The sequence below is a fragment of the Acomys minous genome (assembly GCF_964271855.1).
Source record: "Acomys minous genome assembly, chromosome: 1".
Lineage (NCBI taxonomy): Eukaryota > Metazoa > Chordata > Mammalia > Rodentia > Muridae > Acomys > Acomys minous.
The window spans coordinates 173,183,587-173,207,978 of NC_140483.1; the positions used below are offsets into that span (position 1 = coordinate 173,183,587).

General features: G+C 43.8%; 1 pseudogene across 1 annotated transcript; it reads left to right on the forward strand.

Moving 5' to 3' along the window:
* The first annotated feature begins 5,126 nt into the window (after positions 1–5,126).
* LOC311597113 (large ribosomal subunit protein uL23-like) lies at positions 5,127–9,886 on the forward strand (annotated as a pseudogene). Its single transcript has 2 exons — positions 5,127–5,139; positions 9,299–9,886. The product of its transcript is annotated as a large ribosomal subunit protein uL23-like (transcript).
* The last annotated feature ends 14,506 nt before the right edge of the window (positions 9,887–24,392 follow it).

Sequence of the window (24,392 nt, forward strand, 5' to 3'; positions counted from 1 at the left end):
GCCTCGAACTCACAGCGATCCTCCTGCCTCTGGCTCCCAAGTGCTGGGATTACAGGCATGCAGCACCACGCCCGGCTGACTCATGAATTCTTTTTTGCACTATAGTATATGTAAGTGCTTAGTATATTTTACCTTTTACCATAATTCTTATCAAAATTATGTTTCAAAACTATAGGCTTAAGTCAAGCATGGTAACCCAAACCTGTAGTCACAGTTACTTCGGAGGCTAGTAAAGGAAGATTGCTTAAGACCAGGACTTTGAGACTACCCAAAGCAAAGGAGCAAAACTCTGCTCCCAAAGTAAAAAAATTAAGATACAAATCAAGACTGTTCTGTGGGGAAAGACAACGAGCCTAACAAACTGAGTTCAATCCCCACAACACACATAGCAGGAGAGAATCATTTGCCACAAGACGTGCTCTGATCTCTGAGAGCCCAAACAGAGATTCGTAATTAACCAATCAATCAATCAATCAATCAATCTGATTGTTTTGGGAAATTTGATCACACTGTGAATCCTGAGACTGTACTGGAAAAACCTGTTTGTAATTGTGGTGTGGCTCAGCCCTGGCACACACCCTTTATCAAGAGCTTTCTGTAAACAGGGTTAGATAAAGTTAACCCTATGTCAAACGCAGAGCAAGCAACCAGTTGGCAGGAAGTGAACATGGGGGAAAAAACCGTAGAGAGTGAGAGGACATCCAGAGGACAGACAGAAAGACACACAGGAAGTAGAAAGGAGGGACTTTCAGTTTGAAAGGTTTTTAATGACATTGCAGAGAAGGAGAAGGGGTGTTTTCCTTCTGGAATGTGAGCTGAGTAAGGTGAGTTGGGTGCTTTCTCTGTCTGAGCTAGTAGGTTTTTACCCAAGCATTTGGCTCCTGAATTTTTATTGGTAAAATTGAACGATTTGAGATTTTCTTTCTTTAAAACAGCAATCAATCAAATAACCAAAACTAAACATAGACAAGTTTGTCCCCTGTTGAGAATTCTCTGTTTAGCTTTGTACCCCATTTTTAAATTGGACTATTTGGTTTGGTGGTGTTGGTTCTTGAGTTCTTTATATATTTTGGATATTAGCCCTTTATCAGATGTGGGGTTGGTGAAGATCTTCTCCCAGCCTATAGGCTGTCCTTTTGTTCTGTTGACTATTTCCTTTGCCTTACAGAAGCTTTTAAGTTTCATGAGGTCCCATTTAATTATTGATCGTAGAACCTGAGCTATTTGTGTTCTGTTCAGGAAGTTGTCTCCTGTACCAATGAGCTCAAGGCTCTTCCCAACTTTTTCTTCTAACAGATTTGATGTCTGGTTTTATATTGAGGTCTTTAAGCCACTTGGACTTACTTCCATTTTATACAGGGTGTAAATATGGATCTATTTGAATTTTTCTACAAGTAGACATCAGGTTAATCCAGCACCATTTGTTGAAGATGCTATCTTTTTTCCATTGTATGGATTTGACTTCTTTGTCAAAAATCAAGTGTCCATAGGTATAGGAGTTTATTTCTGGGTCTTCAATTCAATTCCATTGACCAACCAGAACATTGAGTGGCCAAGAAACACCAAAAGAATTGCTCAACATTCTTAGTTATCAGGGAAATGCAAATCAAAATGACTCTGAGATTTCATCTTACACCTATCAGAATGGCTGAGATCAAGAATTCAAATGACAGCACCTGCTGATGAGGATGTGGAGAAAGGGGAACACTCCTCCATTACTTGTAGGAGTGCAAACTTGTACAACAACTTTGGAAATCAATCTGGTGCTTTCTCAGAAAACTTGGAATAGCTCTACCTCAAGATCCAGCTATACCACTCCTGGGCATATACTCGAAAGATGCTCTACCATACAAAGACATGTGCTCAGCTATGTTCATAATAGCCAGAATCTGGAAACAACCTAGATGTCCCTCAGTCAAAGAATGGATAAAGAAACTCTGGTACATTTACACTATGGAATATTACTACTCAGCTATTAAAAACAAGGACATTATGAAACTTGCAGGCAGATGGATGGAACTAGAAATGACCATCCTGAGTGAGAGAACCCAGACCCAGAAAGACATGCATGGTATATACTCACTTATAAGTGGGTATTTGCACAACATAGATGTACTCTGAGAGACTCTACCCAGCAGGATATCTGGACAGATGCTGGATCTCACTGATGGAGCATTGAGAGTGGTATGGAAGAATGGGAGGATAAAAGAACCCAGAGAGTTCAGGAGCCCCACAAGGAGACCATATAGGCTGGTGTATCTGGTCCCAAGTGGTCCTGCACAAAGTGTTTCATCAACCAAGGACAATGCATGCAGTAAACCTAAGACACCCCTGTTCAAATATAGCCAATGGACAGAGAGTGGGGACTGCCTCTGACTTGAACTCTGGTGCCCCCAATTTGATCACTTCCCCATGGAGGAGAGGTCTAGTGGCACACAGAGGAAGGAGAAGCAGGCTAACCAGATGAGACCTGATAGGCTGTGGTCATATGGTGGGGGAGGAGGTTCCCTTCTGTCAGAGGTCTAGGGGAGGGGAATAGGGCAGAGAAGGAAGGGTGGGTGGGAACGGGAAGATACAATTGAGAGGATAACAATTGGGATGTAATCTGAATAAATTATAATAAATTAAACTTTTTTTTTTAAAGTTTGTCCCCAAATTAGACCATTAGTGTATGCTGTCTTCTTACCCTTGAGGCACATGGAAGACTTTATTTCATAGCCATTTAAGAGAAATATATTTCATTTAAGAGAAATTCTGATGAGTTCTTTTCTCCCATTTGATGACCAAGGAGGTCACATGTTTCTACAAGACAATGGAAGTCTTGGGTCCCTCCAAGTGATCATTGAGCAGATATCCACACACCAAGTTGCAATAGGCAGGTGTGAACAATTCAAATTCTAAAATTGTTTTCAAAAATTATTTCTTGCTGGCCAAACCTGATGATGTGTTGTGTAGTGGTTCGAATGAAAGCTGTCTCTAAAGGCTCACAGCGAGTGGCACTACTAGGAGGCGTGGCCTATCTGGAGTCGCTTTGGCCTTGTGGGAGGAAGTGTGTCACTGAGGGGCGGGCTCTGAGGTATGGGAAGCTCAAGCCAGTCTGCATGTTGTTGTCCCTTCCTGCTGCCTATGGATCCAGATGTAGAACTCTTAGCTACCTCTCTAGTGTCACATCTGCCATGTTTCCCACCATGACAATAATGGACAGAAACTCCAAACTGTAAGCCAGGCCCGACAAATGTTTCCTTCATAAGTGTTGCTGTGGTCATGGTGTCTCCTTCCAGCAATAAAACTCTAACGAAGATGTGTCATAATACATGCAAAAACAAAAATAGACCAGCAGACTCACAGATTTCAAGTCGGTTGGGGGCAAAGGAATGTCTGTCATTTTAATTTGACTTTTAACACCAGTACTTTTGCCTGTATTTGCTTGATAGTAGTAAAAGCCCAAATGAGGATAGTTTAAAGAAAAGAAGAAAATTGACTAAGCTCCATAAATTAAAGTTCTAAAGGCAGAACAAGCATTGGGCATGCTATATGCTATATGCAACAGTGTAAGCTGAATATATGGAGATCCTTGTTGCAGTGCTTAGTGTTGTCAACCTGACAAACTCTATGACCAAAAGGAAGATGGTTCTAGAAGGACCTCCAGACATGATGTAGAGATGTATCTACTGTTTTGCTTTGTTTTTCGAGACAGGGTCTCACTGTAGCCCTGGCTGTCCTAGACTCACTTTGTAGACCAGGCTGGCCTCGAACTTACAGAAACATGCCTGCCTCTGCCTCCCAAGTGCTGGGATTATAGGCATGTGCCACCACACCTGGCCCATGCCTTTTCACCCTTAAGTTGTTTTTGTTGGATATTTTATTGCAGCAATGGGAAAAGAAACTAAGGCATTCATATTATCAAATCTGAGTGAAGTCTAAAAGGAAACAGGTATAAGGATATATCTAGCTCCTTTTCTCACTCATTGGGGTGAGAAAAGGGAACTACATACACACACACACACACACACACACACACACACACACACACACGACTGTCTTTTGCTTCATTTATCAAAGCCTTGGATACTTGCTGTCTTCTAAGATGGAGTAAGACTTCCCCCATTAGCCAGTTTGCTCTCAAGCGAACAATCCTCCTGAGAGTCCCACAGCTCCAGTGAAGCAGAAATGGACACAAAGGCATCAACTCCTAGGGACCTGTCCTGCCTCTTCCTATGAGCTTGGGCTTCAGGAAAAGTGGAGAGCAGAAGAAACTGAAACGAAACCCCTGTGCTTGACTCCTCCAGGCCTGGCGAAAAGGAAGGTATCTACAGATGAAACAGGTTCCCTCCTCTTCCTTGAGAGCATCTTCCGGATTTAAAGCTGCATGGTGATGTCGCTGTCCCTGTCCATACCCTGTCCATGCCCTAGCAGAAAAAGAAAGTGGCATACAAACAAGGCAAAGCAGAGAACATATTAATGGACATTCACAGCAGCAACCAAAGATTGTGTTCTCTAATGAGGAAAAGTTTTCTACAAAGGAGGCAGTTTTCACAGAAGAAGAGAGCTGGACAGAGCTCAGGATGGAAATGCTGGTGGCAGTTACAGACCCAATTAAAATCAAGATCCTTCCACTGGACTGGGTGAGACAAAGAAGAGATGCTAAAAGCACAGTAGGGTCTGGGGCACACACCCCATCTTACACTATCATACCCTAGGCATTTGTGGGTGCGGCAAGGTGGTAAGTTTGGTTGGTTGGTTGGTTGAGTTTTTTTGGTTTTTCGAGACAAGGTTTCTCTGTGTAGCCTTGGCTGTCCTAGACTCACTTTGTAGACCAGGCTGGCCTCGAACTCACAGTGATCCACCTGCCTCTGCCTCCCAAGAGCTGGGATTAAAGGTGTGCGCCACCATGCCCGGCGGTGATAAGTTTATAATTTTTGTTATTTCAAAAATGTTAAGTGATTATAATTCTAGCTTGTAATTTGGCGGACTGATTTCTTGCACTCAGCATAATTTCTCTTGTACTTTGGGATTGCTCTCTCACTTTCCACTTTCACGGCTTTTATTGCGTATGTGTGTGCCACAAGTTTCATTGGGTAAACTACTGTTCACAGGCACAGTGATGGGAGGTTATTCACAGGCACATGGGCACCCTCGGTGAGACCACACCACCGGGAAAAGTCTCTTGGCCAGCTAGTAAACACTGACTGCCTTGTGAGCACCTTCTCCTCCGTAACAGGATGTTGATGGCCCTGGAACTCACACAAGCCGTGGGCAGCTAATGGTGTTAGCTGTGTTCAAGAGTACAAAGGGCACGTGATGCCTGGAAGCCAGTGTTCCACAACCCTCCATCCTTTCCACCAGCTCCCGCATGCCTTCCATCCCTAATCCCTGATGTTCCGTCTGCCCTGGGTAGAGCAATACAGATGTTCCATTCATGGCTGAGCATTCAACAAATAACTTGTTCTCATTCTCAGAACTTTAATCAGTTATGTGTTTTCTCAGTTGCTAACACCCTCTGCATAAAAATAATCTTCTCAAAAAAAAAAAAAGCTTCTCTGATCAAAGACAAGAATACCACTAACCTATGGACATAAGCATAAATTGTAAGAAAGCAACTTGATAAACACAACCTGTTCATTTAGCATATCATAACAATTAGTAGTAACTCTCTTGGTGTATCTTTTCCAGCCATGGGCTAGTGACCGGGTTTACATTACCAGGCATGAATTCCCTCCTGTGACGCAGGGTTTAAGATTATTTATTTTTATTTTTATGCATATGAGTAGTTTACCTGTATTGTATATATGCACCATATGCAGGCTTTGTTTCTGCAGAAGCCAGAAGAAGGTGTTGTGTCTTCTGGAACTGGAGGCATGGGGAGTCATGAGCTACCATGTAAAGTGCTGAGAATCCAATCCAGGTCTTAGCAGCAAGTGTTCTTAACCACTGAGCTATCTCTCCAGCCCCTGCAGCAAACTTTAAATCCATTTTTTAAAAAATCAGTTGTTTACTCCAATGATAGTTGTGGCATTGGTGCACCAGTGGGTATACATGATATGGCAGATAAAGGATGTAACATACAGGGGCCACAGTTGACTGTTGATGGCAGTCTTCTTTCAGTTGCCTGTGGAGCACCTTCTGCCATTATGAAAGCAATCCAGCTTATTCCGCTTTAATTTCTCTATGTCCTGCAGCTAAAGTATGTCATCCTCGGCAAGAGGGTTTGATCATCTAGTTCTGGTGACAACTGATACAGGTGGCAATAGCATGTATTGCTTTGGGGGCCTCAGGAGTGTCCTTGGCTAACAACTCACAGAGAGCCCTGGACTTTTCATTTAAATAATCGTATGGCTTCCAGGAATAACTTTATGGAGTTATTAAAGAGTATCTCCACCCAAACTTTTATTGTTGTTGCAATTATGTGTGTATGTGTGTAAGCATGATACACGCACATGGATGCCAGAGAAGTAGCTGCGATCTTCCTCTCACTTTAAGCCTTGTTTGTTTGTTTGTTGTTGTTGTTTTGGGGTGTTTTTTTTTGGTTTTTTTTGGGTTTTTTTTTGTTGTTGTTATTCAAGACAGGGTTTCTCTGTGTAGCCTTGGCTGTGCTGTACTGGACTCACTTTGTAGACCAGGCTGGCCTTGAACTCACAGAGATCCACCTGCCTCTGCCTCCCAAGTGCTGGGAGTAAAGGTGTGCGCCACCTCCACCCAGCTCTTTTATTTAATTTATTTATTTATTGTTTTTGTTTGTTTGCTTGTTTTTGAGATATGGTTTCTCTTTGTAGCCTTGGCTGTCCTGTCACTTTGTAGACCAGGCTTGCTTCTAACTCACAGTGATCCACCTGCCTCTGCCTCCCTGAGTGCTGGGTTTACAGGTGTGCACCACCACACCTGGCTCCACTTCATTGTTCTTTAAGATAAAAATGTATTGTGTGGGAGAGGCACATTATCTTTAGCACTCCTCTGTTGTTGGACTTGTTCTATAGCGTAGCTACTGTGTACAGTGCTGCAATAAACACTGATGCATAAATATCTCTGTGGTGTGTCAACTTGGAGTCCTCTGAGAAATAACCAAGGAGTGACGTTACTATTTTAGGAAACCTCCATCCTGATTTCCGTACCCGCTGGACTAGTTGACATTCCCACCAACAGTGTATACATCTTTTTTGTCCACATTTTCATCAGCATTTTTGGTTAATTGTTTTCCCAATCATAATTCTGGTGGAAGTAAAATTTGGAATCTCAATATGTTTGTATTTGCATTTCTCTGGTGGCTTTTTAAATCTTTATTGGTCATTTGTAGTGCATGTTTTGAGAATTACTTGTTCATTGGCTCACTTGTTGATTGATTTGTTTAGTTCTTTGAGTTCTTAGTATACCCTAGATATTAAACCTCTGGCAGAGATGTAGCTTGCAATGGTTTTCTCCCATTCCATGGCCTACCTCTTCACTTTCTGTATAGAAAAGTTTCCTTTTCTGTATGGAAGCATGTTGATGCGACAGGTCTCGTTTGGCAATTGTTGGCCTTATTTCCTGAGCAATTGAAGTGCTATGGAGAAGTTCCTTGCCTGTGCCTAGAGTTTCCGCTCTGATGCTAACTAAGGTCTTTGATCAGTTGGAAGCTGATTTGTCTCAATGACAATAGACAGCTGAGGTAGGAAAGAAGGAATTCACAAGCAGACGCTTCCAATGGAGGCCTTTCCTCGGGAATACTCAAAATGTGCACAGCACAGATGAAGAGAGACCAGTCTGCCTCTGTCCCCCAAGCACCAGAAGAAGCCATAGTCTTTTTATAGAGTTGCTACAATAAACTAGGGCCTAGCAGTTTGCCGCAAAGCATGAGAATAAAAATCTGTCTGTCTGTCTGCCTACCTATTTTCTTGAGCCAGGGCCTCATGTAGTACAAGCTGGCCTTCAGCTTGCTATGTACTGAGCCTTGGATTTCTGATCCTCCTGCTTTCCCTCCTAACTGCTGGGATTTCAGGCATTCACCACGATACCCAGCTTTTGAGAAAGAAATTTAAAATATTGGTATTAAAGTGTGTGTGTGTGTGTGTGTTCAGGAGATTTGTAGGAATCAAGTGTCTCTTTCCATCATGTGGGTCCCAGGGATTGGATTCAGATGTCAGGTCTGGTCATCTCACCAGACCCAGATGGAATATTTGAAAGATATCTCTTCCTCATATTTCTAATCTATCTCTCCCTCATCAAATAGACCCAAAACAATACTTATATTCTGTGTTATTTTATTTTGTTAGGTGTAGCGATATCTACTGCCAATTTAATTGCTTTGTAATTACTAAGTAGCTATAAAACAGGAACTCTAAAACAAGGGACCCACAGAATTAAAATTTCCCTAGGAACCCTATGCTAGGGAGGAGGACGGTTAAGGTCTGGCTGCTGAAGGGGTGCCTGAAACTTCATCTCACAGTTTAATTGACAAGTGCTTATTTCCTGGGTTTTGTTTAGTCTTTTCTATAGAACTGTGACACTATCATGTGAAAGCCATAAGAAAACCATTTGCCTTTCTCTTGCAGGCTTAGTGGACCCATTTTCCTTTGCCAGCCTCTGTTTCCTAACATCTCCGGAATATAGGAAACTGAGGTGGCAAGTTCATGGACCTAGGCCTGGTCATGATTATAGTTGCCATGCCATTTCTGAGGTCTATTCTTTCATAAAATTTATTAAATGAGCACCTATTGCATTTTGCTTGGTTATTTTTTAACTTTTTTATTGTGTGTCTATATGTTGGGGGCACAGGGGAGCGTGTGAATACAAGTCTACGCCCACAGAGGCCATCAGATCCCCTGGGGCTGGAGTTAAAGGAGTTATGAAGAGCCAACATGGTTGCAAGGAACCAAACTCAGATTCCCTGCAAGAGCAGCATGTGGTCTTAAGCACTGAGTCTCTGTCGGGGCCTTATATTGCTATTTTAATGCTCTTTTAGTATACTGAAATGGATAATGGAAAAACTACAGACTGTTCTTGAGAAACGCTCTAGCTTCATTCATCTTTCCCCAAAATACATGATATTCCACATTGGCCACTGATTTAGCAAGAAGAGTTGAGGAGGAGGAGGAGGAGGAGGAGGAGGAGGAGGAGGAGGACGAGGACGAGGACGAGGAGGATGCTTGCTGTTTCTTACAAAGGGCAGATTGCGCTTTTTCGACAAGATGGCGTCGAAAGCGAAGAAGGAAGCTCCTGCCCCTCCCAAAGCCAAAGCCAAAGCCAAAGCCAAAGCCAAAGCCAAAGCCAAAGCCAAAGCAAAGGCCTTGAAAGCTAAGAAAGCAGTGCTGAAAGGCGTCCACAGCCAGAAGAAGAAGAAGAAGAAGAAGAAGAAGAAGAAGAAGAAGAAGAAGAAGAAGAAGAAGAAGAAGAAGAAGAAGAAGAAGAAGAAGAAGAAGAAGAAAGGAGAAGGAGAAGGAGAAGGAAGAAGGAAGAAGGAAGAAGAAGAAGAAGAAGAAGAAGAAGAAGAAGAAGAAGAAGAAGAAGAAGAAGAAGAAGAAGAAGAAGAAGAAGAAGATCCGCAGATCACCCACCTTCCGGCGGCCCAAGACCCTGCGGCGCCGGAGGCAGCCCAAATACCCTCGAAAGAGCGCACCCAAGAGAAACAAGCTTGACCACTATGCCATCGTCAAATTTCCCCTGAGCGCCGAGTCAGCCATGAAGAAGATAGAGGACAACACACTAGTGGTCACTGTGGATGTCAAGGCTAACAAACACCAGACTAAACAGGCCGTGAAGAACCTCAACGACATTGATGTGGCCAAAGCCTCTGATAAGGCCTGACGGAGAGAAGAAGGCATATGTTCGACTGGCTCCTGATTATGATGCTCTGGATGTTGCCAATAAGATTGGGATCATCTAAACTGAGTCCAGCTGGCTAATTCTAAATACACATTTTTTTCACCATTTAAAAAAAAAAATCAAAGGGCAGATTGCAAGAGGAGATTTCAAGTTCGATTTCTATAACAGCCACTTGTGGGGTACAAAGGCTTGGACCCCGAGGGAAGAATGAGACAATGGGGAGGCAGAGGACATGGTAAAAGCCTTTGGTACAGAGGAAGGAACAGTCTGCGATTCAGCACCCAGATCCGGTCCTTACTATGGCCTAGCACAGAACTATGATAGCGTAAGGAACTTTCTGGCCCCGGAATGCTAAACTGTGAAAGACTTTCAAACAAGAAATGAAAGGGCTTCTCACCACTTGGCTCTTGAGGCTGGGGGCACAGGGTGAGTGGGTCCAGACACAGTGCTGTGTAAACAGAAAACGTATGCAATATAACTTACACATCCCTCCTTGAGACAAAGGCCCCAAACTGAGGGAGACTGAAGGAAATCTGTCTCTGTAGGTGGCGCCTCAGGCACTTTGTTATCACTGCCTGTCATCCCTATAAATATCAGGGATTGAAAGGCACTAGAAGAATACGCACTACAGAGAGGTAGTGTTGGATGCTCAGGCTCCGGGGCTAGAGAGGACCATGTTCACAAAAGAGTTAGGGAAGGAGTTAGTTCAGCAAGGACCTCTGGACTGACATGGTGCTTTCTGGAGCCTTATAGTGAGAGATTGTCTTCATGAGGTCAGAGGGACTCTAGACAATATGAATGCTATCGACTGGCATGTAAAGCAGCTTTGTAAAGAGAGGGCGTAAAGAAGATAAAGTAGACAAAAAGAGCCCATTTAGGTTACTCAGAGGTAAATACAGCAAGATGTGTTATTTATTTATTTATTTATATTTGGGTTTGTTTTGTTTTTTGTTTGCTTGTTTTTTAATTTTATTTATTTATTATGGATACAGATCTTGTTATAAATGGTTGTGAGCCAACATATGGTTGCTGGGAATTGAACTCATGACCTTTGAAAGAGCAGTCAGTGCTCTTAACCTCTGAGCCATCTCTCCAGCCCCCTGTTTGTTTGTTTTGTTTTTTGAGACAGGGTTTCTTTGTGTCACCCTGGCTATCCTAGACTCACTTTGTAGACCAGGCTGGCCTCGAACTCGCAGCAATCAGCTTGCCTCTTCCTTCCAAGTGATGAGATCAAAGGTGTGTGCCACCCTGCCCAGCTAATACAGCAATGTTTATGTCAAGCCAGTTCCTAGGGGAAATTTGACAGAATGACAAATGCTATGCTAATGAGATTCTAGGAGGGCATTGAAACCTGAGCAACAGTTCCCAGAAGATGTTAATGATAAAGGAGTGTAGGAGGAAAAGGAGCTTATTCTGGAGTGGGCAGATACTCCTCCAGAGTAGTCACTGTACATAACAAGAAAGTATACTGGGGGGAAGATTGTTCACCCAACCTATAGTCCTTTCAACATCTAGGTGTGGCCACAGACACCAAAAGGCATGTTGCTGGCCTGGAGCCTGTCAAAAGCAGGGATCCAACTTCACAAAAAGCTAGAATACGGCCCTGCTCTCCATTAGGCCTAAGCTTGGCGAGGGAAATGTAGCCCCACTGAAACCAATGGGAGTGAAGAGGTACACATATATAAAACTTTTGAGTGTCTTGAAGATTTGTAAAAAGCACCGGGAAGAACAGAAAGGCATGAGTTCAAATAGTTTTGTGTGTGGGAAAACGGACTGAGTCATGGAATCATTTGGTGAAAATCTAGTACCCAGGGTAGATAACTTCCCTTTGAGTTGTTGCTGGGGACACCTCTGAGGATACACAAGCAAAGCTATTGCCACTATTGTTAACTGCAGACCAAAGCCAAATGGTAAATTCTTATTGCAAGAAGACATTGCATATTTCAGCTGCAGAACATGAAGAATTCAGGCTGGAATATGCTGGAAGCTCCATTCTTTCTGACTGGATGTGTATGCTGAAAGACATTACATAGGCTTCTGGAGAAGACCTATGTGGTGGTTTGAATAAAAGTGACCCCCATAGGCCCATAGGGAGTGGCACTATTAGGAGGTGTGGTCTTATTGGAATAGCTGTGGCCTTGTTGGAAAAAGGCTCCCTGTTTCTGGGGCTGGACTTTGAGGTTTAGATGCTCAAGCCAAGCCCGGTGGCTCACCCTCTTCCTGCTGCCTAAGGACCCAGATGGAGAGCTCTCAGCTCTGTCTCCAGCACCGTGTCTGCCTGTGTGCTGCCGTGCTTCCCGCCGTGATGATGATGAACTAAACCTCGGAACTGTAAGCCAACCCTAATTAAATGTTTTTCTTTAGGAGAGTTGTTGTGGTTATGGCGTCTCTTCACAGCAGTAAGAACCTTAACTAAGATAAATTAGCACCAATGATCCAACCAGCCTTCTGAGCAGGATGTGCCCACTACTACAGTAGTGGCACAACTATTATGCTTTAACCAACGGCTTTTAGATTGAACTTAAAATTTGCATCCCAGGAAGTAACTCATGATAATACAAATATCAGGGAAGATCATAGTGTTAATGGAAATGTTGGGGAGTCCCACCTGAGCTACCACATGCTATCAGGGAAACTAGGGTCCCCTCTTGGGATTCTTAGTCTCGATAATAAAAGAAATTAAGAACTGTCTCAGAAAGAAACTCAAGGGCAATATTATTAGATTAAAGAAAAATACACAAACAAAATGAGGGCAGCTGTAAATCCAGTGTCCCAATAAACAAGATGAAGAAAGGGCCACGTCCTTGGAATTAAGATAGCACAGTGGTCAGCTACCTAGTGGGTAGAAAGGCTTCAGAGGAAGTGTATAAAAGTCAGAGATAGCATCCTTGGGCTTTGATTGGCATCCGAAAGAGGCAGAGAAGAAGGAAAGGGGAAAGTTATGCCTTTCTGAGTAGTTCAGAAAAGCAGGCAAGCTTGACTTGGCTATATAGCTGCAGCTGCATTAACAACTGTACTGTGGGTATGGTTTCTCTCTTTTAACATGACCTAAGGTAAATCAGTCTTTCTGAGGGTCGGCTCTTGACCAGGTGATTAACCTACCTAACTGGATTAACTCTTTAGGGAGGAGACATGGCATGTGTCTCCCTGAAGTAGAATCATTCTTTTGAGCAGAAGGAAGTGGCTTTTCCTTAATGGGCCTCCATCACCGCTGTAACAATAAGTGCCAGTGTGGAAGTAGCTGCTATTCTTGTGTTAGATGGATGACATGCCTGTCTATATGTGTTTGTGCTCAAGATCCTAAGAATAAGTGACTATTGTTCTGGTATAACGGCCCAGTACTCAGCTATGAAGGCAATAGGCAGGCATCTATATTAATACCTCCAAGGCTCAGGAAACATTGCAGGAAAATTGCATAAAGAATGTAAAAGCCAAGAGAAAGACGCTGTAGTGTGGGTATTTCCCCTGAACAGACACGTTCCTACTATGACACATCCTCCTCCCTAAAGGAAGGAGGGAAACTCATACAACTTACAAGATTCAGGGAGTTCCTGAAACTTACATGACTCACAAGATCCTTCCCCCAAAGTTATAAAAGCACTAGGCAGTTGCTGAGGGGGGAAAAAGACTCTCCAATCAGCCAGCCTGCCTATGAGTTGTGTAGGGAGTGTCAGGGATGCCATTTTTGTGAGTCATCACTCATTCTGGGGTGGGCTTTTTGGCAGGGCAGCTGCCCTTGCCTCACCCATGCTTCCGTAACTCCTCGCCCACGGTGCTGTGAGTAACCGTAACGATCTTACTATTTCATTAAGCTAGACTTGGGTGGAACAGCTTTTGTGTCTATTGGTGCACTGTCTGAGGTGAGTGCACATCTGCTCACATCTCCTCAGGAAAAGTCACACAACAAGGAGCCTCAGTGTCCCTTCCTAGTGACTTTTCCATAAGGATCCATCTTCACAGGGTAGCTTGCTTTCTACTGTGTAAGTGACCTAAGAGAATGCAGATGCTACAGGTACATCTTACTATCTGCCCTTAAACATGACACTAGCTTTTCTACCTTGTCCTATTCTAACATCTAGGATCATATCTGATTATATATTGGTAGGAGTCTCCAAAGCATTGAAAAGGAATAGTCATCTTGGAACTGGCTACTCAGCTCAATATTTAAAAATTAAAACTGACCTGAAAGACAAATGAACATTCACTAAATGCAAATATTCTTGAGAATAAATTTTTAAGCTGGACATGGTGTCATATGCCTTTAATTTCAGCACTTAGGAAGCAGAAGGAATCAGATCTCTATGAGTCTGAGGTCTACATACCAATTTTTTTTTTTTTTGGTTTTTTTCAAGACAGAGTCTCTCTGTGTTAGCCTTGGCTATCCTGGACTCACTTTGTAGACCAGGCTAGCCTCGAACTCATATCAATCCGCCCGTCTCTGCCTCCCGAGTGCTGGGATTAAAGGTGTGTGCCACCACGCCTGGCTACATACCAATTTTTAAACCAGGGTACATAGTGAGACTTTGTCTTAAAAAAAAAAAGCCAGGTGTGTTGATAGCCTATGCGTTTAACCCCAGAACTCCAGAGGCTGGTGGAGGTTCTGTGAGTTCAAGGCCAGCTTGGTCTACAGACCAAGTTCCAGGGAAGCCAGGGGTACACAGAGAAAACCCTGTCTCAAAAAAACAAAAAAGCTGAATTATTATTATTCATTTAAATAGAAAACTTGATTGGCATTTTTAATAGATGACTTAATTGTAGAAAAAAAAATCTACTTCCAACTAACCTACAAAGCACATTTATAATCGACCAAATAGCTAAGACATAACCTTAAGGGACCATCATCATGATCTGTTCCTAAGATGAGATGTCATCATCCTGTGGTCCTGTATCCTTCCTGACTGACTTCAAGTCTTAGAACGCATTTGCCTTCAATGTTCTGAAGGCTTCCTTGTGCAGAACAAAGAAATCTGTAGAAACAAAGCGTTACAAGCGACAGAATGATGATTTTATGTGTTTGTTCCTTTGCATGAGGCAGGACTGATGTTCAGTTATGGGGAGGAACTCAGCTTTAGGAAGTCTTGGACCTTAATTCATTTTGTGCACCAATAACGCTAAAACACCATGCATAGATTTTGGTCTTTCCAACTTCACTAGGGCAATTTAAAGCTAACACCTATTGACTTCATCTATAAGCTACTGTAGCTGCAGAGTATCTGTTGGGCGAAGTGCCAGAGAAAATGCTTGTCTTTACTTGTGGCACCATTCTTGTTGACTAGACGTGCCTCTTCCAGGTCTTAGCATTACCACACCATCTCTTAAGCTATTCTACCCACCCGCACTCTTATATCTAGCATTATTTGGCTGATCCCAACATCTCCCTTTCACTGTCCTGCTTCTCTCCCTTCCCCCAAGAGCAAAGCTCTAGCTCACACTCAGCTGCCTATTTCCAAAGCCACGCGGCCTCTTCAAACACTCTAACTCTGCTATTCTCTTAGTTTTCTAGACATGTAAATCCCCTGTAACTTCTGTACTTAGCTTTCAGTTACACAAGCTGTGAATTCACTTCCCAGACCACATTGTTTACCAACAGGAGACTTAACCAAAAGCTGGCTGAAGATAATATAGTAGGAACACAGGTGTTTGGTCATTACAAAGAACCATCCCCAAAAGCATCCGGCATAAACAAGTCCTATCCACCTGTTTAGAAGAGAGACCAGGAGAGAGCAGAAGAGTCTCTCTCTCTTTCTCTTCCTCTGTCTGTCTCTCTCTGTTTCTCTCTGTCATGGGCATCCTCCCCTTTTTTCCCCTCTCTTTCCTTTCCCACAGTAAATCTCCTTTCATACCATATCTGTTGCATGGTATATTTCTCATATATTATAACATTGGTGCCGAGACCTCATAGGTTCTCCTGGTGCTTCCTGTGGGTCTAAGCCACACTCCAGGACCCTGTGTTCACCCACCACCACCTGCAACAAATCTGTTTTCCAGCTCATCAACAGCTCATCACCATCCACCACCTGTCTCCACCTGTCTCCATCCCACAGTCCTCAGAACTACAACCCTTTACATCCTACTGGGTTGCTGCACCTCTGACCCTGGTCCTCACATGCCATCACATTCTGTTTTATGTTTGCAAGGTGTAGTTTAGGCAGATAAATAAAGACAGACAGAGGTTACTTAACTCAAATATGCTAACCCTCAAAGCTGTCAGAGATCTGCTGAATATGGATTTAAATATGTTTAAGCTTATCATGACATACAGAGACTACAAAGGTCTCCGAGAAGATTTGGGAACAATGACAGATGACTTCAACCCTGGATTGTGGTATACTAACCACTAGGCAAGACTGTCTTCAATGCCTCACCTGCTTCTAAGGTATCACCTGAACTGTGAACAAACTGGACACCTGGAGAGTCATTGTCTCATGATGCTGACAAAGAAGGTGAGGTCAGTCTCTCTCTCCCATGTTCTTACTCCACAGAAAAAGCCACGCATCTCCTGTGCCTGATGGCCAGACTGCCTCTGCCTGCATTGACATGGAGACCCCAGGAACCTAGGACAACTGTCTAGGTAGTGGACTATAGACTGACTAGTCATTTCTGTCATTTTGATTGCTACACAGATTCATTCAGATTACAATTCATCCTTCTGAGGTCTCTGATCACATTGACAGCTGAGCTAATGGTAGCTTGACAGCTAGAGAACAGGTAATTAGATCCTTACCCCAAGGTAATCCACCAGGTTAGCTTATTAGTCAACTCATTAGCTAGTTAAAACTACTAACTACTAGCTCTCTTATTTAAAAGGCAAACAGGTTTGCCTTGATCACAGAATGGTAAATAATTTAGATAGAAAGAAAGATGTAAAATTTACACAAGGCCTAAGGATACAAAAGCCTCAGTTGTGAGGACCTAAGAAAGTATTTTCAGTTCTAAGAAGGTGTTTTAAATTTAACAAACACAAATGAAAGCCTAAGTGCCTATGAGAAGGTGATGCTTCAGATTTCTTCCTGTTTCCATGCTGCTGTTGTATTAAGACTGTTCAGAGCTTGGGCTGGAAAGGTGGCTCAGAGATAAAGAGCGCTGCCTGTTCTTCCAAACGTCCTGAATTCAATTCTCAGCAACCTCATGGTGGCTCCCAACCATCTACAATGAGATCTGCTGCCCTCTTCTGGCCTGCAGGTGTTACATGCAGACAGAACACTGTATACTAAATAAATAAATCTTAAAAAAGAAAGAAAGAAAGAAAGAAAGAAAGAAAGAAAGAAAGAAAGAAAGACTGTCCAGAGCTTTGACATTAGTCAGGGGAGCTCTGATTTATTAATCTAACTCTGGTAAAAAAATAATAATAATAATTTCTACCATCCAACCCACTGTAATAGTCCCAAGTTCAAGATTTTAAATGTTCTTTGGTTTGTCCTTTAAGCGTAGACGTAAAAATGTTTCTCATGGTGCTAGATTTGTAAGCTTTATATACATTCAGTCTTGTGGAGAGAGGGAAGGGGTCCCTCTCTCGTGATGTGTATCCATACTGAAAATCAAGATCAGGTGAGCTTTTGCCCCTTCTGCTTCCCAGACGCCTTCTATCCTTCCTGAGCTCACCTCAAAGAGAGTCCATGCTGCTAACCCCAAATCTTTCCCCAAGCCTCTGCTCCGCTATGACACAAAGAAATGTGTATTTCATTGCAGATTCCAAACAAAGGCCATGCTAATGTGTCTAAAGTTTATCATATATATATATAAACTTTAAAACGATTCTTGTAAGCTACAGGAAATCCACCCCAATCCACTTCTCAGGTCAAGTGGACTCCAGATGAGTGCAGCCTAAAATTCCCACCTATTGCCTGCTTCAGAGGGTGGGATTCCTCCCCCTTTTCCCTGCCCGTGGGACTCAGCTCCTACAACTACCAAAACCATGGGTCCAAAAGTTTCAAATGTGCACCTAAAAAGAATTTTCTCCCTGACCTATTTAACTTTGTCTTCTGCCCATATATGTGTTCCAGTATCCTGCCGAGTCCAGGTGTTTCCTACACCCAGGACAGCACTGAAGCAGGTGTCCTCAGGTGCTCCAGTCTAACCTCACAGGCTGAGTCAGATGGGCCTGCACTTTCCTTCCTAGCCAAAAATGTTCTCACAGATCCTCGACAGCAGCAAAACACCTGGCTCTCCAAGGACTTTGCAGTGCCCTCCCCCCACTCTCCATCCTCCTAGGGTTCCCAAAGATATCACTACCCCAGTTAGCAGAAAGCAACTCTTTTTTTAAACACAATGTCCTCACTCCTGCCTCACCACTCCTTTCCTAGTTCCAAGTGTGCAGCCAATATAAGTGCCCCCACCAGCCATCCCACTCTCTCCCTCTCTCTCCTTCTCTCTCTCTCTCTCTCTCCCTCTGTCTGTCTGTCTCTCTCCATTTCTCTCTGACATGGGAACCCTTTTCTCCCCTCTCCCCCCTCCCCCACAATAAATCTCCTTTCACACCAGATCTGTTGCATGGCATATTTATCATATATTATAACATTGGCCATTGGCCAGTAATGATGACAGCCCATTGGCACTGAGTCGTTGAAAACAGGTGTGGGGGGGAGCACCTGGTTCTGGAATGTGTGTGGTTCTTAGTTGACTAACAACTAAGTCATCTCTCACCCATCCCCCAATTTATTTTTTTTAATAAGATATAGTCTTACTTTGTAGCTCAGACTGATCTTGAACTCTTGGTAATCTTCTTGCCTCAGCCTCCTGAGTGCAGGAATTACAAACATACACTCTCATGCCTTGTTAAAATATACCTTGCTAGGATAGCTTGAGTGTTTTGAATTTCCTTCTGATAACACATTCAAGACATAATCAAGGCAGATCCACAAAATATTAACCAAGAAACACAGAACGCTATCCATATACAACCCACACAAATGTCTATGCTCATGTGTTGTTTTAAGATTCCCACACAGCATGCTTGAGAGGGTTTGGAAAACAAAAAAGCACAACTATTCCCACACAGGAGTAGGAGGCTGTCTGTTGACTCAGAGTTAGTCAAGCTCTGTGAGCGATGGCGTCTCTGCTCACTTCAGTGTGAGACAGTATGTTTGCGCTGAGTAAATTCGGGTCCTCAGTCACCATGGACCAGCTGTGGTGGCAGATGAAAAGACTTAAAGCTGCATCCCTGACATGACACCTCTTAACAGTAATGAGCAAAAAGTAAAATGAAGAAAACCCCACAGACCCTCTAATCCAGTCCCCAGTGTATGAATAAACTATAAGTCACCAGAGAACAATGAAACTCCATGAAAAGAAATTAAATGTTTTTTGTGGGTTGTTTGTTGAGACAGAGTCTCCTGGAGCCCAGATCTGAACTCGGTAGGTAGCTGAGGATGACTTTAAACTTCTGCTCCTTCTCCCCTACCTCCCAAATTTTGGAGTTGCAAAAAATGCAACTATAATCCCTGATTTTATGCAGTGTGGGAGATTGAACCCAAGGCTTTGGGTATGCTAAACAAGCACCCTACCCGAGCTATATAGTCAGCCTGAGGATTTCATTATAATAATAAGGGCATCCATGCAAAAGTGGGAATCCATCACGAAAAGCAAACGGGTCCCAGGTGAAGTGAGCTGGATGAATGGCAACCTGCAGGCAGGGGCAGAGGATCACATGAACCAGGCTGCAGCGTAGGCAACATAGTGAGAGGCCTTCTCGACATAACAAAGTGCCCAGGTTCTCCTCGCTCAGAGCTGTTGTTTGAGCAATTGATTTGGTTTGGTTTTTGACAGCAGAGGCAGGGCTGCCCTAGGATGCTTGGGGTAGTCTAAGATTTGTTAACAACATGAGTTGCTGGCTTTCTGCAACGCTGGGAATTGACACAGGGTGCTTTCCTGTCCCTTTCTCTTGGAACGTCCTGTCCCTCTGGGCCCTGCGTTCCTTCAGTTGTCCTTAATCAATACTACAGAGTACCTGTGTTCCAGAGGCCAGGACAATCAGCTGCCTGGCGTCCAGATCCAAACACTCACAGAGAACACAATGTGCAAGGCAAGAATTTTAACTACCGGCCGTGCCACCTGCACTCCTTGAAATCAGGAGTTAGCAAGGACTCCCAGCTACAGCAGAAAGAATCCTTTATGGGTCGCTCATGACCTCTACAAACAAGCAAAGCTTAACAGAAGTAGAACTTTTGCCATTAGTGTTTAGCACAAACACGTTGTTATACATTTTAAATGTCATTGTGGTTGGCCAGTTTTGGAAAACCTAATTTTTCAAGTGAAGCCAACCTGGTTCCCAAGTGTTTATGGTCTGTTGATTTGGAAAACAGTCTGCACAATAGGGGCGTAAATCTCATTTTACCTGAAAAATAAAAATACCAAGGCTTTAGAAACAAATCTGGAAGCTGAACAACAGGGAGAACGGAAGGTCTGTTATTATTTAATCCTATTAAAATCAATAGTGAAGGCAGAAACGGGGGAGTCAGCTTTTAACAATTTTCTTTTTTTTCCCCCCTCTGGTTTTTCAAGACAGGGTTTCTCTGTGTAGTCTTGGCTGTCATAGACTCATTTTGTAGACCAGACCGGCCTCGAACTCACAGCGATCCGCCTGCCTCTGCCTCTCAAGTGCTGGGATTAAAGGCATGGGAAGATATTTTAAAGCATTTAGTGTTACTCCAATAGCCTGCTTCTAGCTTGCCTAGCAATGTCTGACGTCATCATCTACTGCTGCCACCCACCATCATGTGCTCTCTCTTACTGTCTTGTTCTTTCTTTCTGGGGGCACTCCCTGTCTCTCCTGCTGTCTCCTGGTCTCTCTCTTTGTCTGTCTCTCTTCCTCCTCCTCCTCCTCCTCCTCCTCCTCCTTCCTCCTCCCTCCTCTCTCTCTCTCTCTCTCTCTCTCTCTCTCTCTCTCTCTCTCTCTCTCTCCCCTACCCTCATAGTCCTAACTCCTCTTCCCTTCCCTTTCCTTAAATAAATCTCTTTGTACTATACATGTTGCACGGCAGCCTTTATTTATATATTATAACATTTAGTTAGTTAATAATTAGTTAGTGTACGTGTGAGTACACGTGTCTCCATGTGGAGGTCAAAAGACAACCCACCGACATTGGTTCTCTCCTTCTACCATGTCAGCCCAGGGGGCACAAACTCAAATTAGACTTGAGTAAAGGTACATTCGCCTGCCACTGAATCCTCTTCTCAGACCCCTCCAGAGTAATTTCTTACACTGTTGTTTAGATTGCTGGCAGATCCAGTTGTCCAGCTAGCACTAGGTTCCTGTGTATTGGCTACACACCAAGAACCAGACAGCCTTATTCTCTTACCATTTTCTTATTATTAATTATAAAGCCTCCTACTCTTTAATCCCTGTCAGCTGGTTTCTTGCTCCGCCTCTTGATTTAGGGTTAACTTTATTAAATTCTGTGTACAGATAGCTCTTGGATTAAAGACATGTGAAAAACTGGCTGAGCCACACCTTACTTACCCATTTACCATAATTTACCCATTTACCATAATTTACCCATTTACCATAATACCATCTTGAATTAAAGGTCTATTAAGGCTCAACTACAAGAAACAGGGATTTACAGTTCAACTTCAGGAATCACAATGGGATCAATGACAGGTTTTTACAGTTCACAATCTCAGGGATCACACTGAAGATCAAATATCCTGCGTCAGGGTCCTGCTCCCCACATTCCACAACTAGGTGCTCCCCATCCACCACCTCTCTTTCAATCATCATTACTAAAGGTCAGTGGGACATGGCTTCCATGCCCTTTTCCCTATGCACTTGGTCCATACCCCTTCCCGCCCCCATAAAGTCTGCACCATCTTAGACTAGTTTCTCTTTCTTTTCTCCATCCACAGGTAGCCTTTTGATTCCCCACCTAACTCCCAATAAACCTACTGCATGAGATCTGTTGTGTAGTGTGATCTTTGCAGCGTTCTTTGGCTCTCTGATCACCAGGCCACCCATTTGCAACAGCGCCATTACATTGATGGCGTGACTTGGACAGGTCCCTTTGATGCCTGTGCTCCCCCTCTGGGACGAAATGACACCTGGAGTCTACCTGCCCACTCCACTGACTGTTTGGCCCTCCATCCATCCCCAGGGATTGGTAAGTGATCCTTCTCTGGCCTCAGTATCTCTTAGATAATCAATTCAAATGTGGCTGCCTAAATCCCAACATTATTCCAGAACTTTACAAACACTGCATGTGATGGGGGTTCACGGGAAGCTCCCCATTCCCTATGTATCTTCTCTCTGCTACAAGCCCTGTTTGTTTTTGTTTGGTCACACACACACACACACACACACACACACACACACACACACACTGTATAAATGTCCTATGTTTGAGTTACAGTTGATGGATCTACAAGTTTGTTGCAAAGTGGGTGCTAGCCTTAGCAGGGGAGGCAGAAAGCCAAAGAGTAGGCCAGCCACAGGGTGCACACCCCTCCCTGGCTTGTGAATCTCTCTGTTCCCCATGAAGTGTCCTCTCCTAAGGTATGTACAGATCAGTTGCGTCTGCTGGTTTCTGCCCCACACAAAATTTAATTACACATTCTAGAGTCCACTTCTTCAGCGGTCACTGCCCACTACCTGCTCTAGCCATCTGTCTCTCGTCTCTCTGGGGACTGCTATGTCCCCCACGTGGGTTTCCACATGTTTCTCTGCCTCCCACAGCCTGCTACACCTCTGGCCTGCTATACCCATGTGGATCTCCCCCCTCATCCCCCATCGCAGGGTTTCTCTGTGTAGCCTTGGCTGTCCTAGACTAGCTTTGTAGACCAGGCTAGCCTTGAACTCACAGCAATCTACCTGCCTCTGCCTCCCGAGTGCTGGGATTAAGGACATGTGCCACCATGACCGGTGGTACCCTCCCTTTTACGTTCTGTCTTTCCTTGCCTCCCCCTAGGAGCTGCCTGCCAAGTCCTGTGGCATCCTTAAGTCCTTCTGAGCCTCTTCAACCGTATCCCTCCTATCTCTCAGCTCCCTCTTGGGAGTCCTACAGCTGCTCTACACCTCATGGCATCTATGATATTAGAACCCTCCCTCAGGAGGAGTTCCTCCTTGTCCCTTAGCCAGTACTCTCTCTTGTCTATGCCGTAACTGTCTCTCCAGCTTTTGCTGCCTGCTGCAGCCTTGGGGCACCCACCAGGTGGCCAATTTTCTCTCAGCTCTAGCTTGCCACACCCACCTGGGTCCTCTCTACTCAAGACACACCCTGTTTCCCTTTTTACCTGCTCTCTCCTAGCTTCCTCTCACCTTGCCCTAGGAACTACAGGTTGCCTGCAGTCCCACTGTGCTATCTTTTTATCCATCCAGCCTACAGCCTAGTCTTGGAAGCTTCCAGCCTCCATGCAATCTAACTTAGGCCTAGAATGCTTACAGCCTCCTGAGACTTACTGTTTAATAAGCTCACCCTTTCTTGTTTCTGAGCTCATAGCTGGCTGCTTCAACTCAGCTGTTCTGACTCAAATGACTCAGATGACTTACTCTATTTTGTTTTGCAAGAGGTATTGAGAAAAAGCAACATTTTAAGTCAATCACTATAATAGATTATACCTTAGGTAACAAAGAAGGCAGTTGGATTATGGTCTGTAAAGAGCCCATTGGCCAAATGATTTTTTTTTATTATTATTAAGTTGTTTTGTTTATTTAAAAGGAAAACTGAACTCTAGATCATGTGGTTTTTAATTTAAAAACAACAAATAAACAAAACCCCCTCATAACATGCTATTTTAAGTCTCATAAACAAAACAAAAAATGACCATGTAGAGGTGTACAGGACAGGTTGGTACCTTAACCTGAGCCAAGGGGAGATTCAAGTAATTTAGTTTTTACAGCCCAATGACTGAGAGTCTTTTACTGGGGTCGCTAAAGGGAGAGTGCGATGCCACAGAGCAATTGGCATCCCTCCCTTCTTCAAAGCAACAAGGCATCTTGAAAACTCAATGTCCTGGTGAAGTTGGAAGCAGGGCAGCGTTCAACCGTTGGAAAAGACAGCTGGGTCTACGTGAGAACTCTTCAAAAGGAAAAACCTCAGCAGTCACAAGGGAAATCTTCAGCAGCACCTAATTGAACTTGCTTCTGGGAGAAGCCTATCCCAAAATATTGTACTGAGAAGAGAGGCAGCTACGGGTATCCAGGCCACAGTTAATGCTTTACTCTTTGTCTGGATCTGACGGAGGTTGAAAAGAGCACCTCAGACATCGCTCTTCTCCGCCGGAGAAGATGAGCAGAGGCGAGGCTAGGTCTTTGTCCTTCACAGACTTTGGTTCTGGCAGAATGGAGCTTTTTGGATCTGTTTCCCTGATGCACATTGGGACCAGGGTGCGGCAGTTTCTTTGCTGAGTATTCGAGCCTCTGGTGATTCACTCAGGAGAGAAACCTCATCAGGGCCACTCCTGTGGGAGTCAGCATACCCATGCCCGTCTTTCAGCTAAATCACCAAGCGATGTGTCACATCGGGCACTGAAGACAGGGCACGTGAGGATCCTTCAGTAAGCACCTCATCATCAACTCCGAGGATAGAATTGGGATTTGATAGATTAAAGGACTTTGCACTGAGGCTGGACCGGGAATTCATAGACATGAGGTTTTTTGCGGGGAA